Below are 11,061 nucleotides of genomic sequence, written 5' to 3' on the forward strand. Positions count from 1 at the left end.
TCAGCATATCAAAGATCTGGGTCACGCGGCACCAAACTGTTAAAATACCCCATTCTTTGATCTTTGGGCTGAAGGAAGAACAACACTTGGTGTATAAATGCTCAATCAACAATCTCTTTAATCAATACAATTCTCTTTATTCCATACAACACTTTGAGCATTACAAATGTTCGGACAGGAGATTTGCACAGCAGGGCATTGGTCAGATCTCTCCTGTTTGTGTGACTGTTTCTCACATTCTTATAGCTTCGGACCCCCTCCAAACAAAGCATTCGCATTCTTTCTCTCTCTGAGTGAGTCTAAGTTATCACCTTGGCTTCCTGTGCATTATGTTTTGTTCTTTCTAATCAGACAAATAAGGCCATGATTCTCTGCAACCAGTATTTCTTTTAAATAAACAATATAATGCATCATAAAACAGTGTATCATCCCATTCCTGAATAAACAATTAATAACAATCAATCAATCTGCTAGTCCCTCTCTAGTCTAAACAACAGTGTCTCAGTAACTTTCCAGTAGAAGATGGTCCCCTTTTATCTACTTTCTCTCAGGCAAGTGTGAGCGAGAGTCTACAGCATTCTACCCCCAAGGACACATAGCCTAATCCCTTTATTTTCAGGGCCACATAGAATTGAGGCACTTCAAATAATTTTATCTCAACAGCATACCTAAACTATGAGAGGCCAAATGAGAAAAAAATCTGGAAAATCACATTGTCTGTTTTTAAATAATTTATTTTGGAAATTATGGTGGAAAATAAGTATTTGGTCACCTACAAACAAGCAAATTTCCCACGTGTGGGACTAATAAAGCAAATTTCCCACGTGTGGGACTAATAAAGGTTATCTTATCTTATCTTAAGCCAGATTTCTGGCTCTCACAGACATGTAACTTCTTCTGTAAGAAGTTACATGTCCTCCACTCGTTGCCAGTATTAATGGCACCTGTTTGAACTCGTTATCAGTATAAAAGACACCTATCCACAACCTCAAACAGTCACACTCCAAACTCCACTATGGCCAAGACTAAAGAGCTGTCAAAGGACACCAGAAACAAAATTGTAGACCTGCACAAGGCTGGGAAGACTGAATCTTCAATAGGTAAGCAGCTTGGTGTGAAGAAATCAACTGTGGGACCAATCATTAGAAAATGGAAGACATACAAGACCAATGATGATTTCCTTCGATATAGCTCCATGCAAGATCTCACCCCATGGGGTCAAAATGATCACAAGAACAGTGAGGAAAAATCCCAGAACCACACAGGTGGACCAAGTGAATGACCTGCAGAGAGAATCCTGCAGTGCCAGACATGTCCTCCTGCTTAAGCCAGTACATGTCCAGGCCCGTCTGAAGTTTGCTAAAGGGCATTTGGATGATCCAGAGGAGGAGTGGGAGAATGTCAGATGGTCAGATGAAACCAAAATAGAACTTTTTGGTAAAAACTCTACTTGTTGTGTTTGGAGGAGAAAGAATGCTGAGTTGCATCCAAAGAACACCATAACTACTTTGGGGCTGTTTTTCTGCAAAGGGACAAGGACAACTGATCCGTATAAAGGATAGAGCGAATGGGGCCATGTATCGTGATATTTTGAGTGAAAACCTCCTTCCATCAGCGAGGGCATTGAAGATGAAATGTGGCTGGGTCTTTCAGCATGGCAATGATCCCAAACACGCCGCCTGGGTAACGAAGGAGTGGCTTCGTAAGAAGCATTTCAAGGCCCTGGAGTGGCCGATCCAGTCTCCAGATCTCAACCGTAGAAAATCTTTGGAGGGAGTTGAAAGTCTGTGTTGCCCAGCGACAGCCCGAAAACATCACTGCTCTAGAGGAGAGCTGCATGGAGGAATGGAGCAAAATGCCAGCAAAAGAGTGTGAAAACCTTGTGAAGACTTACAGAAAAACTTTGACCTTGTCAGGTTTTGTGTCATGTGGAGGCGAGGAAGTGACCCAAACGCAGGACTCGTGGATAGTGAAGAACTGAAGATGGTTTATTATGAAGCGTGGATGAACAGGGCAGGAACGAAAGGACTGACTGACTGAAAGACTGAATGGCTGGCTGAACTGAACGCAGGCGGAAACGACAACATAACATCAATGACACGACAGTGAACGAGTGGAAACAGAGGACTTAAATACACAGACTGATGAGGATGATAATGAGAGACCGGTGAGTACACAGCTGAACATAATCTGGCTAATAACACAAGAGACGAGTTGACACAGGAAAAGCAGGAAGTGAGAACATTGATGTGGCAACATATTGTAAACAACCTAAACGTGACAAAACTGAAAACACTGGGTCACCGACCCAGGAACCCTGACAGACCTCTGTCATTGCCAACAAAGGGTATATAACAAAGTATTGAGATGAACTTTTGTTATTGACCAAATACTTATTTTACAGCATAATTTGCAAATTCTGTAAAAATCAGACAATGTGACTTTTCTGGAAATTTTTCTTTCTTTTTTTTTTCCCCCCTTTCCCCTTTTGTATCTCATAGTTGAGGTATACCTATGATGAAAATTACAGGCCTCTCATCTTTTAGTAGGAGAACTTTTGGCAGGAGCACAATTGGTGGCTGACTAAATATTTTTTTGCCCCACTGTATACAAGCCCAATTCAAGAAAGTTTGGATATTGTGTAAACTAAAACCAGAATGCAGTGATTTGCATTTCAAAACCACATTTTACATATGAACATAGAGATTTGGTGAGTTTGTAAATGTTTTTTGTACTTGATTCTAATCTGCTGTTCTGTCTTTTTTACTCTACCTGAACTGCAACTTCTAGAACGCAGTTTAGAAAACTAATCAGTTAAATTTGTAATTCACCTAAATTATCTGTTCAGTGAAATTCACTTCACTTTGATCTGCAGACAATCCAATGTGATTTCCGTGTCTCCTTTATCAGGCTGTGGGATGGTAAGCGTTAGTGTTTAAGGGAGTCCACTTGAAATTTTCAGACTCTAATGTGCCGATGTCACCTTACAAATAAACAGCAACACTCTGAGCAACTTAACCAAAAAAATAATTCACTGGAATTACAATGTTTATTTTACTGCTCTGTTCGTTAAATCATTAGATTCAACACTTGTTGCACCAATCATCTCTTGTCCATAAACAGCATGCGTGCTTTTTACTGTTATATTTTAATGTTCTTTATAGATTTTTAATCACCATCTGATAATGTCTCTGGAGTACAGGGATCATTTTATGGACGAAGAGTCATTTGACCTGTATAACGCTCCTTGTAGGTTAAATACTGCTAACACCACCCCTTTCATAGGAACAAGCAGGGGAAATCCTAGGTTAAGTTATTGAGTTAATAACCAACTTTGTGTGAGTGCTTACCCTGATCACCAGTGTTAATCCAGATAACGGAAGTATACCCTGGGTATGTTGAACTCACTTTATAGGATAGGCCTCTGTTGTTCGACTTTTGGAAGAAGAATGTTGTCTCTTTCTTATCTGATATACAATTCTAGATGCTCTACAGAGGCCTATACTATGGAATGAGTTCAACACAGGGGTGCTTTGATTCATTTTGGGGTGCTTCCCCAAAATGAATCAAAGCACCCCCAAAGATTTCTTACTTTTTTTTGACCATATTTGCTGTTTGTGGGACACACTACTAAAAATATAAAAAGCATACAGTACTTGGTTGAGACGTAATATTTTAACAACAAAAGTATATACCCATACGGTAAAAAAATACATTTTTCCTGGCCAAAATATATTTAAAATATATGGTAAATATATTTTGTATTTGTGATGCTCCAAAAATATATATTTTTGAAATTGAAAATATATTTCTTTCAAACCAAAATACATTTCAAAACATATTTTAGGGTGAATAAAATACATTTCCAACCTTTATTTAAAATGTATTTAGTGCAATAATGATGATAATGATAATAATACTAAAAGTAACATGTTTTATGCACAGCTGCAAAAAACAGTTGGATTCAAACAAAATAGAGTCAAAGGTCTATCACGAATTAGGTTGTTTTTTCATTTGCTTACAGTATTTCACATTACACAATATCTCACTATAATGTAGCGTTCATTGACTTTGAAATTATCTGTCAGTGATACAGTAAACAAGATACAACAACTGCTATGTACACTTTAGTTGTTGACAATATTTACAATATAGTACTTAAAGGAACACACACTCTACTTTTTTGGAAATAGGCTCATTCTCCATCTCCGTCAGAGTTAAAAATGCAGCACGTTAATAGGACTCTGGGCGTGATCTTATGGGATGGGGCGTAGCCAGGATTTTTGGTCGAGGCGCCATATTAGCAGGCCAAACAAATGCTTGCTGTGTGGCGGTTGTAATGTTAGATTGCACTACCGGCAAAGGAATAAGCTTGAAAACAGGCTCTCTTTTCATTGTTTCCTCACCTGGAAGCATCATGAGGGAGCTTATGTGTTGGATGTTACCAAAAGAAGGCGTCTAGCCTGGATAGCAGCTGTGAGACGAGCTGATATTCAGTTCTCTACCATCCCCAGATATCTGTTGGTGTGCTCCAGTATTTTCATTCAGGTAAGTTCTAAATAAGTTCATATTATTCTTTATATCCTGTTAGTTTCATTTTCAATGCGCTCTGAGATCATAGCACAAACTTAGAACAAACATGCAGAACTACCTTCTATTTATAGAGTTGCTAATTATTTGGCATTATTGCAGCAAACCAGCCTATGAAATGAATGAAACACATCCTGACTGGGTTCCAACACTACACATGGGGCACTACGAAATCCCTGCTTCAAACTACATGCTACATACCACCATACCAATCAGATTACTTCTTCCATGTGAGGGTGAAAAGGTGAACCTCCTGGATAAGATGGCAAAGGTTTGCTGCGTTTTGGTGAACATGTGCCCCAGTGTGATAGTAAAACCAGGGAAAAATGCTCTTGTTAAATACTTTTAAGTCTTGTGCTGTTTATGTAGTGATACGTTTTCAAAAGAGACAGTAAATTACAGAATGCTAGTAGTGGGTGATATTATTTACATGCTGTCATTTTTTTATGTGAACATTTTGTCATTTGTAAACTATACATAACATTGATTCTACATTTTAACTGATTTGATGTTCTACAAAGTGCTTTTAATTAAAAATAGGCAAACATTTCTTTGTTTCTTTATTCAACTTTTGAACAGTGGTACTTAGTAAGTACATATTCAGTAAATGCAAAGTATTTACATTAAATTAAAACATTATGGGTTATTCAGAATAGAACTATGCTTGGAAAAATATTGTCCCATCAGTTGATCCAACTCCTCCACAGTAGCAGGATGAACTTTTCTTTTTTGAGGACGGCTTCTTTTACCTGTCACAACGAATGGTCTGTTTATGTTTTGATCAAGAACCTTTTTTTGGGCAGCTGAAGAGGAGAAGTCTATCTTATGGCCAACCTCTGGCTGTATCTTGGTCATATTACCAGGCAAAACCCAGTATGCAGGTTCATCTGTAAAAGTCCTTGTGTCACAGATCCGCACTGTTGCTTCTACATTAAACAGAAGAGCAGCGACATGGGTGCAGGTCTCCACAACTCCGGCCATACAGGTGCAGTGGGCGGCTTCAACCTTCCCTGTGATGCTCACAATGACCTGTGGCTGCAATGCTGCAATTCAGTCTTTAAGAGTGCAGTACCTGAAACACACACAGACAAAGTTCATTTAAAGACAAGAACTTTAATAAGCCAAGGCCGACACAAATGTGCTTTATCTACTTTCAAATCCATTTATCATAAATGTAACAAATAAAGTGTTTTTATGCATCCCCTATCATCCATCTATAGCACGCTGCATGTTATATTCTAAATCTGCCTGTTTCTTTTTAGAAACCTATCAGCAAAAAATGAACCTAAAGTATGTAATGCAAGGATGTAATCACTTTCAAGAGGGAGAAAACATAATGTTCGACTTTAAATGACAATTATGGACACCTAATATGATAAGGAGATTCTGCAGGTCATTAATCAATGTATAAAACTAAAACAGAATGTATTTTTAGTGACACAAGACACAAACAAGGAAGCAAGATGTGTAATTAGGATTATTTATAATAAATATGAATTAATTAGGGCAATTTCTTTAACCATAAAGAATAACTAAATCCTTCAGGACAATGTCACATCAATGCACTGAACTCACTATGTTATCCCTCTAACAGAGCCTCCACATGTTCTCACTGTAATTTCCCACTCATGAATGAATTTATGCTTGCACTAATCTGAATGTTCGGGGGGAATCAAACGCATTTTACTCGCAGTACTCAAGCTGACTTACCTTTGCTTGAATGACGGCGTATTCACAACGTGGAGGCTTAAAAATAGCCAAATCTTGTACCCAGTCCTTGGTGAATTGGATGTGCGCCTCCAGAGATTTATAATTGCGAAACGGGTACGCCGTGTATGCGCTGACTCCACAGACAAGGTATGAGAGTAGATCATGCTAAGTCAATAGCGGTTTGGTCTGCAGGGTTTCTACTCCACGGCTATATTTCATACAGGTCCACATTTCAACAATCAAGTACCGTCTCTTTGCATCTGGACACAATCTGTCTCTATACCGTCATTTTTCTTTTCAGCTACGTTTCAGAATGGTTCGTAGCAATCTTGTTTTGATTCGTGACCAGCCAAGATGGTGCTGCGCTCCCACAATGCATTGCGACATTACGTCAACGCCAAAGCCCTTTGCGTGCAGGAGAGTATATATGCGCATGCGCATTGCCATGGTGGTTTAAAAAATAAAGATATAATGAAAAGTAATTAATAAAAATTAAATATTTAAACATTCCCACAAATGTGCAATGAACGTGCAAAAACTCTGTTTATTAGTTGTTGCTGTTTCTTTCTTTCTTTCTTTCTTTCTTTCTTTTTTTGAAAAATAACGACGTCTCTGAGGCGCGAATTCCGACAGTGAGAGGAACGGCTGGATACAGGAGACGGGAAGAAACAAGCCGATTATGTTCGCGTTAATTAAGTGGTTGGAAGATGTAAAATTCTCAATTCTGCCAACTGAACATATACGAGATTTTAATGAGGATGAATAATTAGCCGGCATGGAGGAAACGGACCTTTATTTGGTGGAGTGGCGACAAGAAGCCAAAAGGCGGGTGGCCGGTCTATGAAGCCTCCATCATCAAGCTAGCAGGTGCCTTTTCTCACATAATATTACTTTATTCTCGCTTATTTGGCACGGAAGCGTAGAGCTGCCACCCAGGCAAAAGAGAAATATAAGTATATCACGTTATAACGTGAAAGATTTATCGTTCTAACAATATACTATCATGTTAGTACAATATACTTTTCATGTTTGAACAACATGTTTGAACAACATTGTACGAATAATGTACATAATTATCACGTCCGTACAATATTGTGCGAACGTGACAATTATGTATATTGTAATAACGTGATATTATATTATACAAACATGAAAAGCATAATGTTAGAACAATAAACATTCAAGTTATAACGTGATATTTTCTTTTGCCTGGGTGGCAGCTCCACGCTTCCATAATTTGGTAATCAAAATATGTAACTTCATTAATTTTATTGTGATGTACTTTTGCCTTTTCTTATTATTCTACCTTCTCAGAAAGGGAAAAATTACAAATAAAACTGTTTACACTTGTTATATACAATAACTATCAAAACCTATTCACATTTAATTTGGCTTTCACAGAAATCCCACCTCTCCTTCTGGCTACAGAGTACTTACCAAAGTTAGAAACAAAGCACAGTTATGCTTTATTAATGTTCGCTAATTACAATGTTCCACATTTCCTTGCTTTTTAAGTCATTTTTAGGCTTTTTAGAGTTTTTGTTTTTTTAGTAGTAATGTTTCTGCCTATTTATTTCAGCCCATGAAATCGAACGCAGATCTTCCTGATGTGAGATTTACATAAATGTAAGTACTTTTGTTTGTCATTGTCATTAATGTTGTTGCTGTTGTTGTTTTTGTGCAGTTTGCAATCATATAAACCTAGCAAGCATCAGTCAGCACAGTGACTAACCTAAACAGATTCTTGCTTTATTCACATATATTATATGTAATTATATATACCTGCACATTGTACCTAGGGTTGCAGCCACTTGGCCCCACCCCATTGTTGTGACAGCCCTGATTGTACTTACACACTGCATCTGAACAGGGAACAGTCTGCCACATTATTGTATTTTTAAGTGACTTGTTTGTAATACATGAATTTGTTTCTTACAGATGTCAAAGTCTCAACCTCATGCTGCCCTCCCCCATCCTCCTAAAGTAAGTATTTGTTGTTGTAGTTTTTATGCAGTGTCTGTGTCACATGCTAATCATAATTATTGAAATAACTGTTTTCTAACAGATTTTCCAAAACACTAGTTATGTTTGTTGTCATTCAGACTAATACTACTGCTTAGACATTGCTTAGTGGTCATGCATGTTTGACAAGCTTGTTATGATACCAAAACAGTAGGCCTATCACAATAATCAATATATCGACTTAACACACAATACATGAACATGACCTCAATAATTGTTGATGATGCAAATTATCTGTCATTATATTTACAAAAATAAAATATAATAATAACAACACAATAACATTAAATAACATTGTTTTCTATTTGTTAGAAAAATTACTATTTATTCAAGTTTTTATGGTATCTAATATTTTGATACCTAATTTCCATGATCTAAATATTTTTAGAATTAGATGTTGGTTTGTCAATTGAAAGTGTGTAGATCTTGCATTATTATGGTGTTATATTATGATTATACATTCAAAGACATAAAATGGTCTTAAAATGACAATGACATAACTTGTCGCAATTGTTTATGGGGCAATATACAAACCAACAAAAGTTGTTATCGTAACAGGCCTTCAAAACAGACGGTTTTATGATTGATAAATTCAAAAATAAATACATGTAATTTCTCCGAGATTCTCTAATATTCAGTTACAGTTCACAACACAGATACCTGTACATGCTGTATTATACTGTAAATATAAATCTCTGCATTTAGCATCCCACTAGAAGAGTCACAGTAACTGCCTCTTTTTTTTTTTTTTTTTTTTTACAAATACCTGTACTATTACTAACACATTTACTGTTTTACTTTTAGCCTGTGGATACAAATGCAGATTTCCTTAATGTAGGTTGTGCATTTTAATTACATCATGTTATATTTTATTATTATTTATTTATTTATTTTATTTTACATTCAAATATGATTGCTAGTAGGTAAAGAATAGTTCACCTATAATTGATATTCCCAATTAATTTCTCACCTCTGATTGAATGCCTTTGTTTGTTTGCCTTTTTGACTATAACAAAACATTTTTGCAGGATATATATGGTGAACTTATATGCATAGATACAGTCGTAGTGCTTGACACATGCACACACCAGTAGATGTACTAAAAAGGAAATAATTACAATCATGATGTTGATTGCTGATGTCAGTATATATATTTTAGAGGAATGTTTTGTTTTTCACCCAAAATGAACTCTATTGTTTCAGAAGAGATTTATTACCTGACTCTTATATATTGTTCTGTTTTTTGTTTGTTTTTGTTATTTTCAGGTTCAATGGTGCGTGTTCTTCTAATGGCCGCCTTCCCACTGGAGGTTTTGATCCACAGCAATTTAAAAGGTAAACAGCTTTGAAAGTCAGTTCAAATGGTTAGCTAATAGTATTCTAAAAAGCCTACAACTCTGTCACCAGTTTCTTTACCAAAAAGTACCCATAAAAGTATCTCTCAATAGCATATCATTGTAGCTCAAATGTTTAGTTGTACAAATATCAGATTTTTGGAAATCTAAAACTAGTCAAACACTCAAATGTTCATGCTTTTTATAGGAGGACAAAGCAAAACGGACATCAAGAGAGTGAAGAACTGCCCTTCATAAGGACACTATGACAGCCATATATAGTAAGTGAAGACTTTCTGTGTATCTAAAATTGCATACAGCACAAGTAACTTACTTTGCAACCATTACAATAGGTTGCAAAGTAAGTTACCAATACAAATAGGTGATGATGCATTGTAGTGGTTGGTCTCAGACAAAGAAGGTCAACAGATTTATGAATGCTGGAGGGTAAGGAGAGACGACCAAAAGGGTGTTAGCATTACTGTAATGTGAACTGGATAGACTTTCCATCTAGGAAAAAAAAAAGAGGTAAAATTATGTGTAAAATATATCTGTATTAATATCTGTATCTATATAAACAGAAATATCTGTTTGCTAAATGAAGCTAGCTAACATAAATCATATTTTTATTTTAACTCTGATAAAAGTAATAGAACCGTGACTTTTGTTTGTTACAGTGGCGGTAAGGAAGAGGTTTCCCAATTTGTGCAGAAGGGCTTTGAGGATTGCAGTGAAAGCTGGGGGAACTGAGACTGATGGAAAAGGAAAAGAAATTACATTTTAAGTATGCTGACTTATGTTCATACAATCACACACACATATACACACACATATGTGTGTATATATATGTATATATATACACACACACATATATGTGTATGTGTGTGTTTCTTTTAGAATGTTTAAGTATGTAATGAGAATAAAATTATAAAATGAATATTCCTTGCTTGATTTATATGCATGTTTTAAACATCAAATAAAGATTTCTTTCAGCTGTTACATGTGAATGTGGTTTCTTAGAAATATATAAAGGGTTAATTTTATATATTTTTGAATGATTTTAAATAAGTTTAAATTGTATTTTGAAATATATTTTATAAATATATTTCAAAATATAAAAAAACAGCCAAAAAATATATGTGTTAAAACACATTTCAAAATATATTATAAATATATTTTTTAAATATATTTTAAAATACATTTTGAAATATATTTCAAAATATACAAAAAATGGCCAAAAAATATATGTGCTAAAATATATTTCAAAATATATAAATATATTTTAAAATATATTTTAGCACATATATTTTTGGCCATTTTTTTATATATTTTGAGATATATTTCAAAATGTATTTTAAAATATATTTTTTTACCGTATGGGTGTATCCCCCACCCCCACCCACCT

The 11,061-nt window shown here is 35.6% G+C and overlaps 1 long non-coding RNA gene across 2 annotated transcripts; it reads left to right on the forward strand.

Annotated features, from left to right (window-relative positions):
• The first annotated feature begins 6,910 nt into the window (after positions 1 to 6,910).
• LOC120438740 lies at positions 6,911 to 9,886 on the forward strand. Of its 2 annotated transcripts, XR_005612091.1 has the most exons (6): positions 6,911 to 7,167; positions 7,880 to 7,926; positions 8,239 to 8,283; positions 9,127 to 9,156; positions 9,589 to 9,657; positions 9,865 to 9,886. It is a non-coding gene; the product is annotated as an uncharacterized LOC120438740 (long non-coding RNA). The 2 variants fall into 2 exon arrangements; XR_005612090.1 differs by lacking the exon at positions 9,865 to 9,886 and having other exon boundaries at positions 9,589 to 9,847.
• The last annotated feature ends 1,175 nt before the right edge of the window (positions 9,887 to 11,061 follow it).

Source organism: Oreochromis aureus, linkage group 3 (genome assembly GCF_013358895.1).
Source record: "Oreochromis aureus strain Israel breed Guangdong linkage group 3, ZZ_aureus, whole genome shotgun sequence".
Taxonomy (NCBI): Eukaryota; Metazoa; Chordata; class Actinopteri; order Cichliformes; family Cichlidae; genus Oreochromis; species Oreochromis aureus.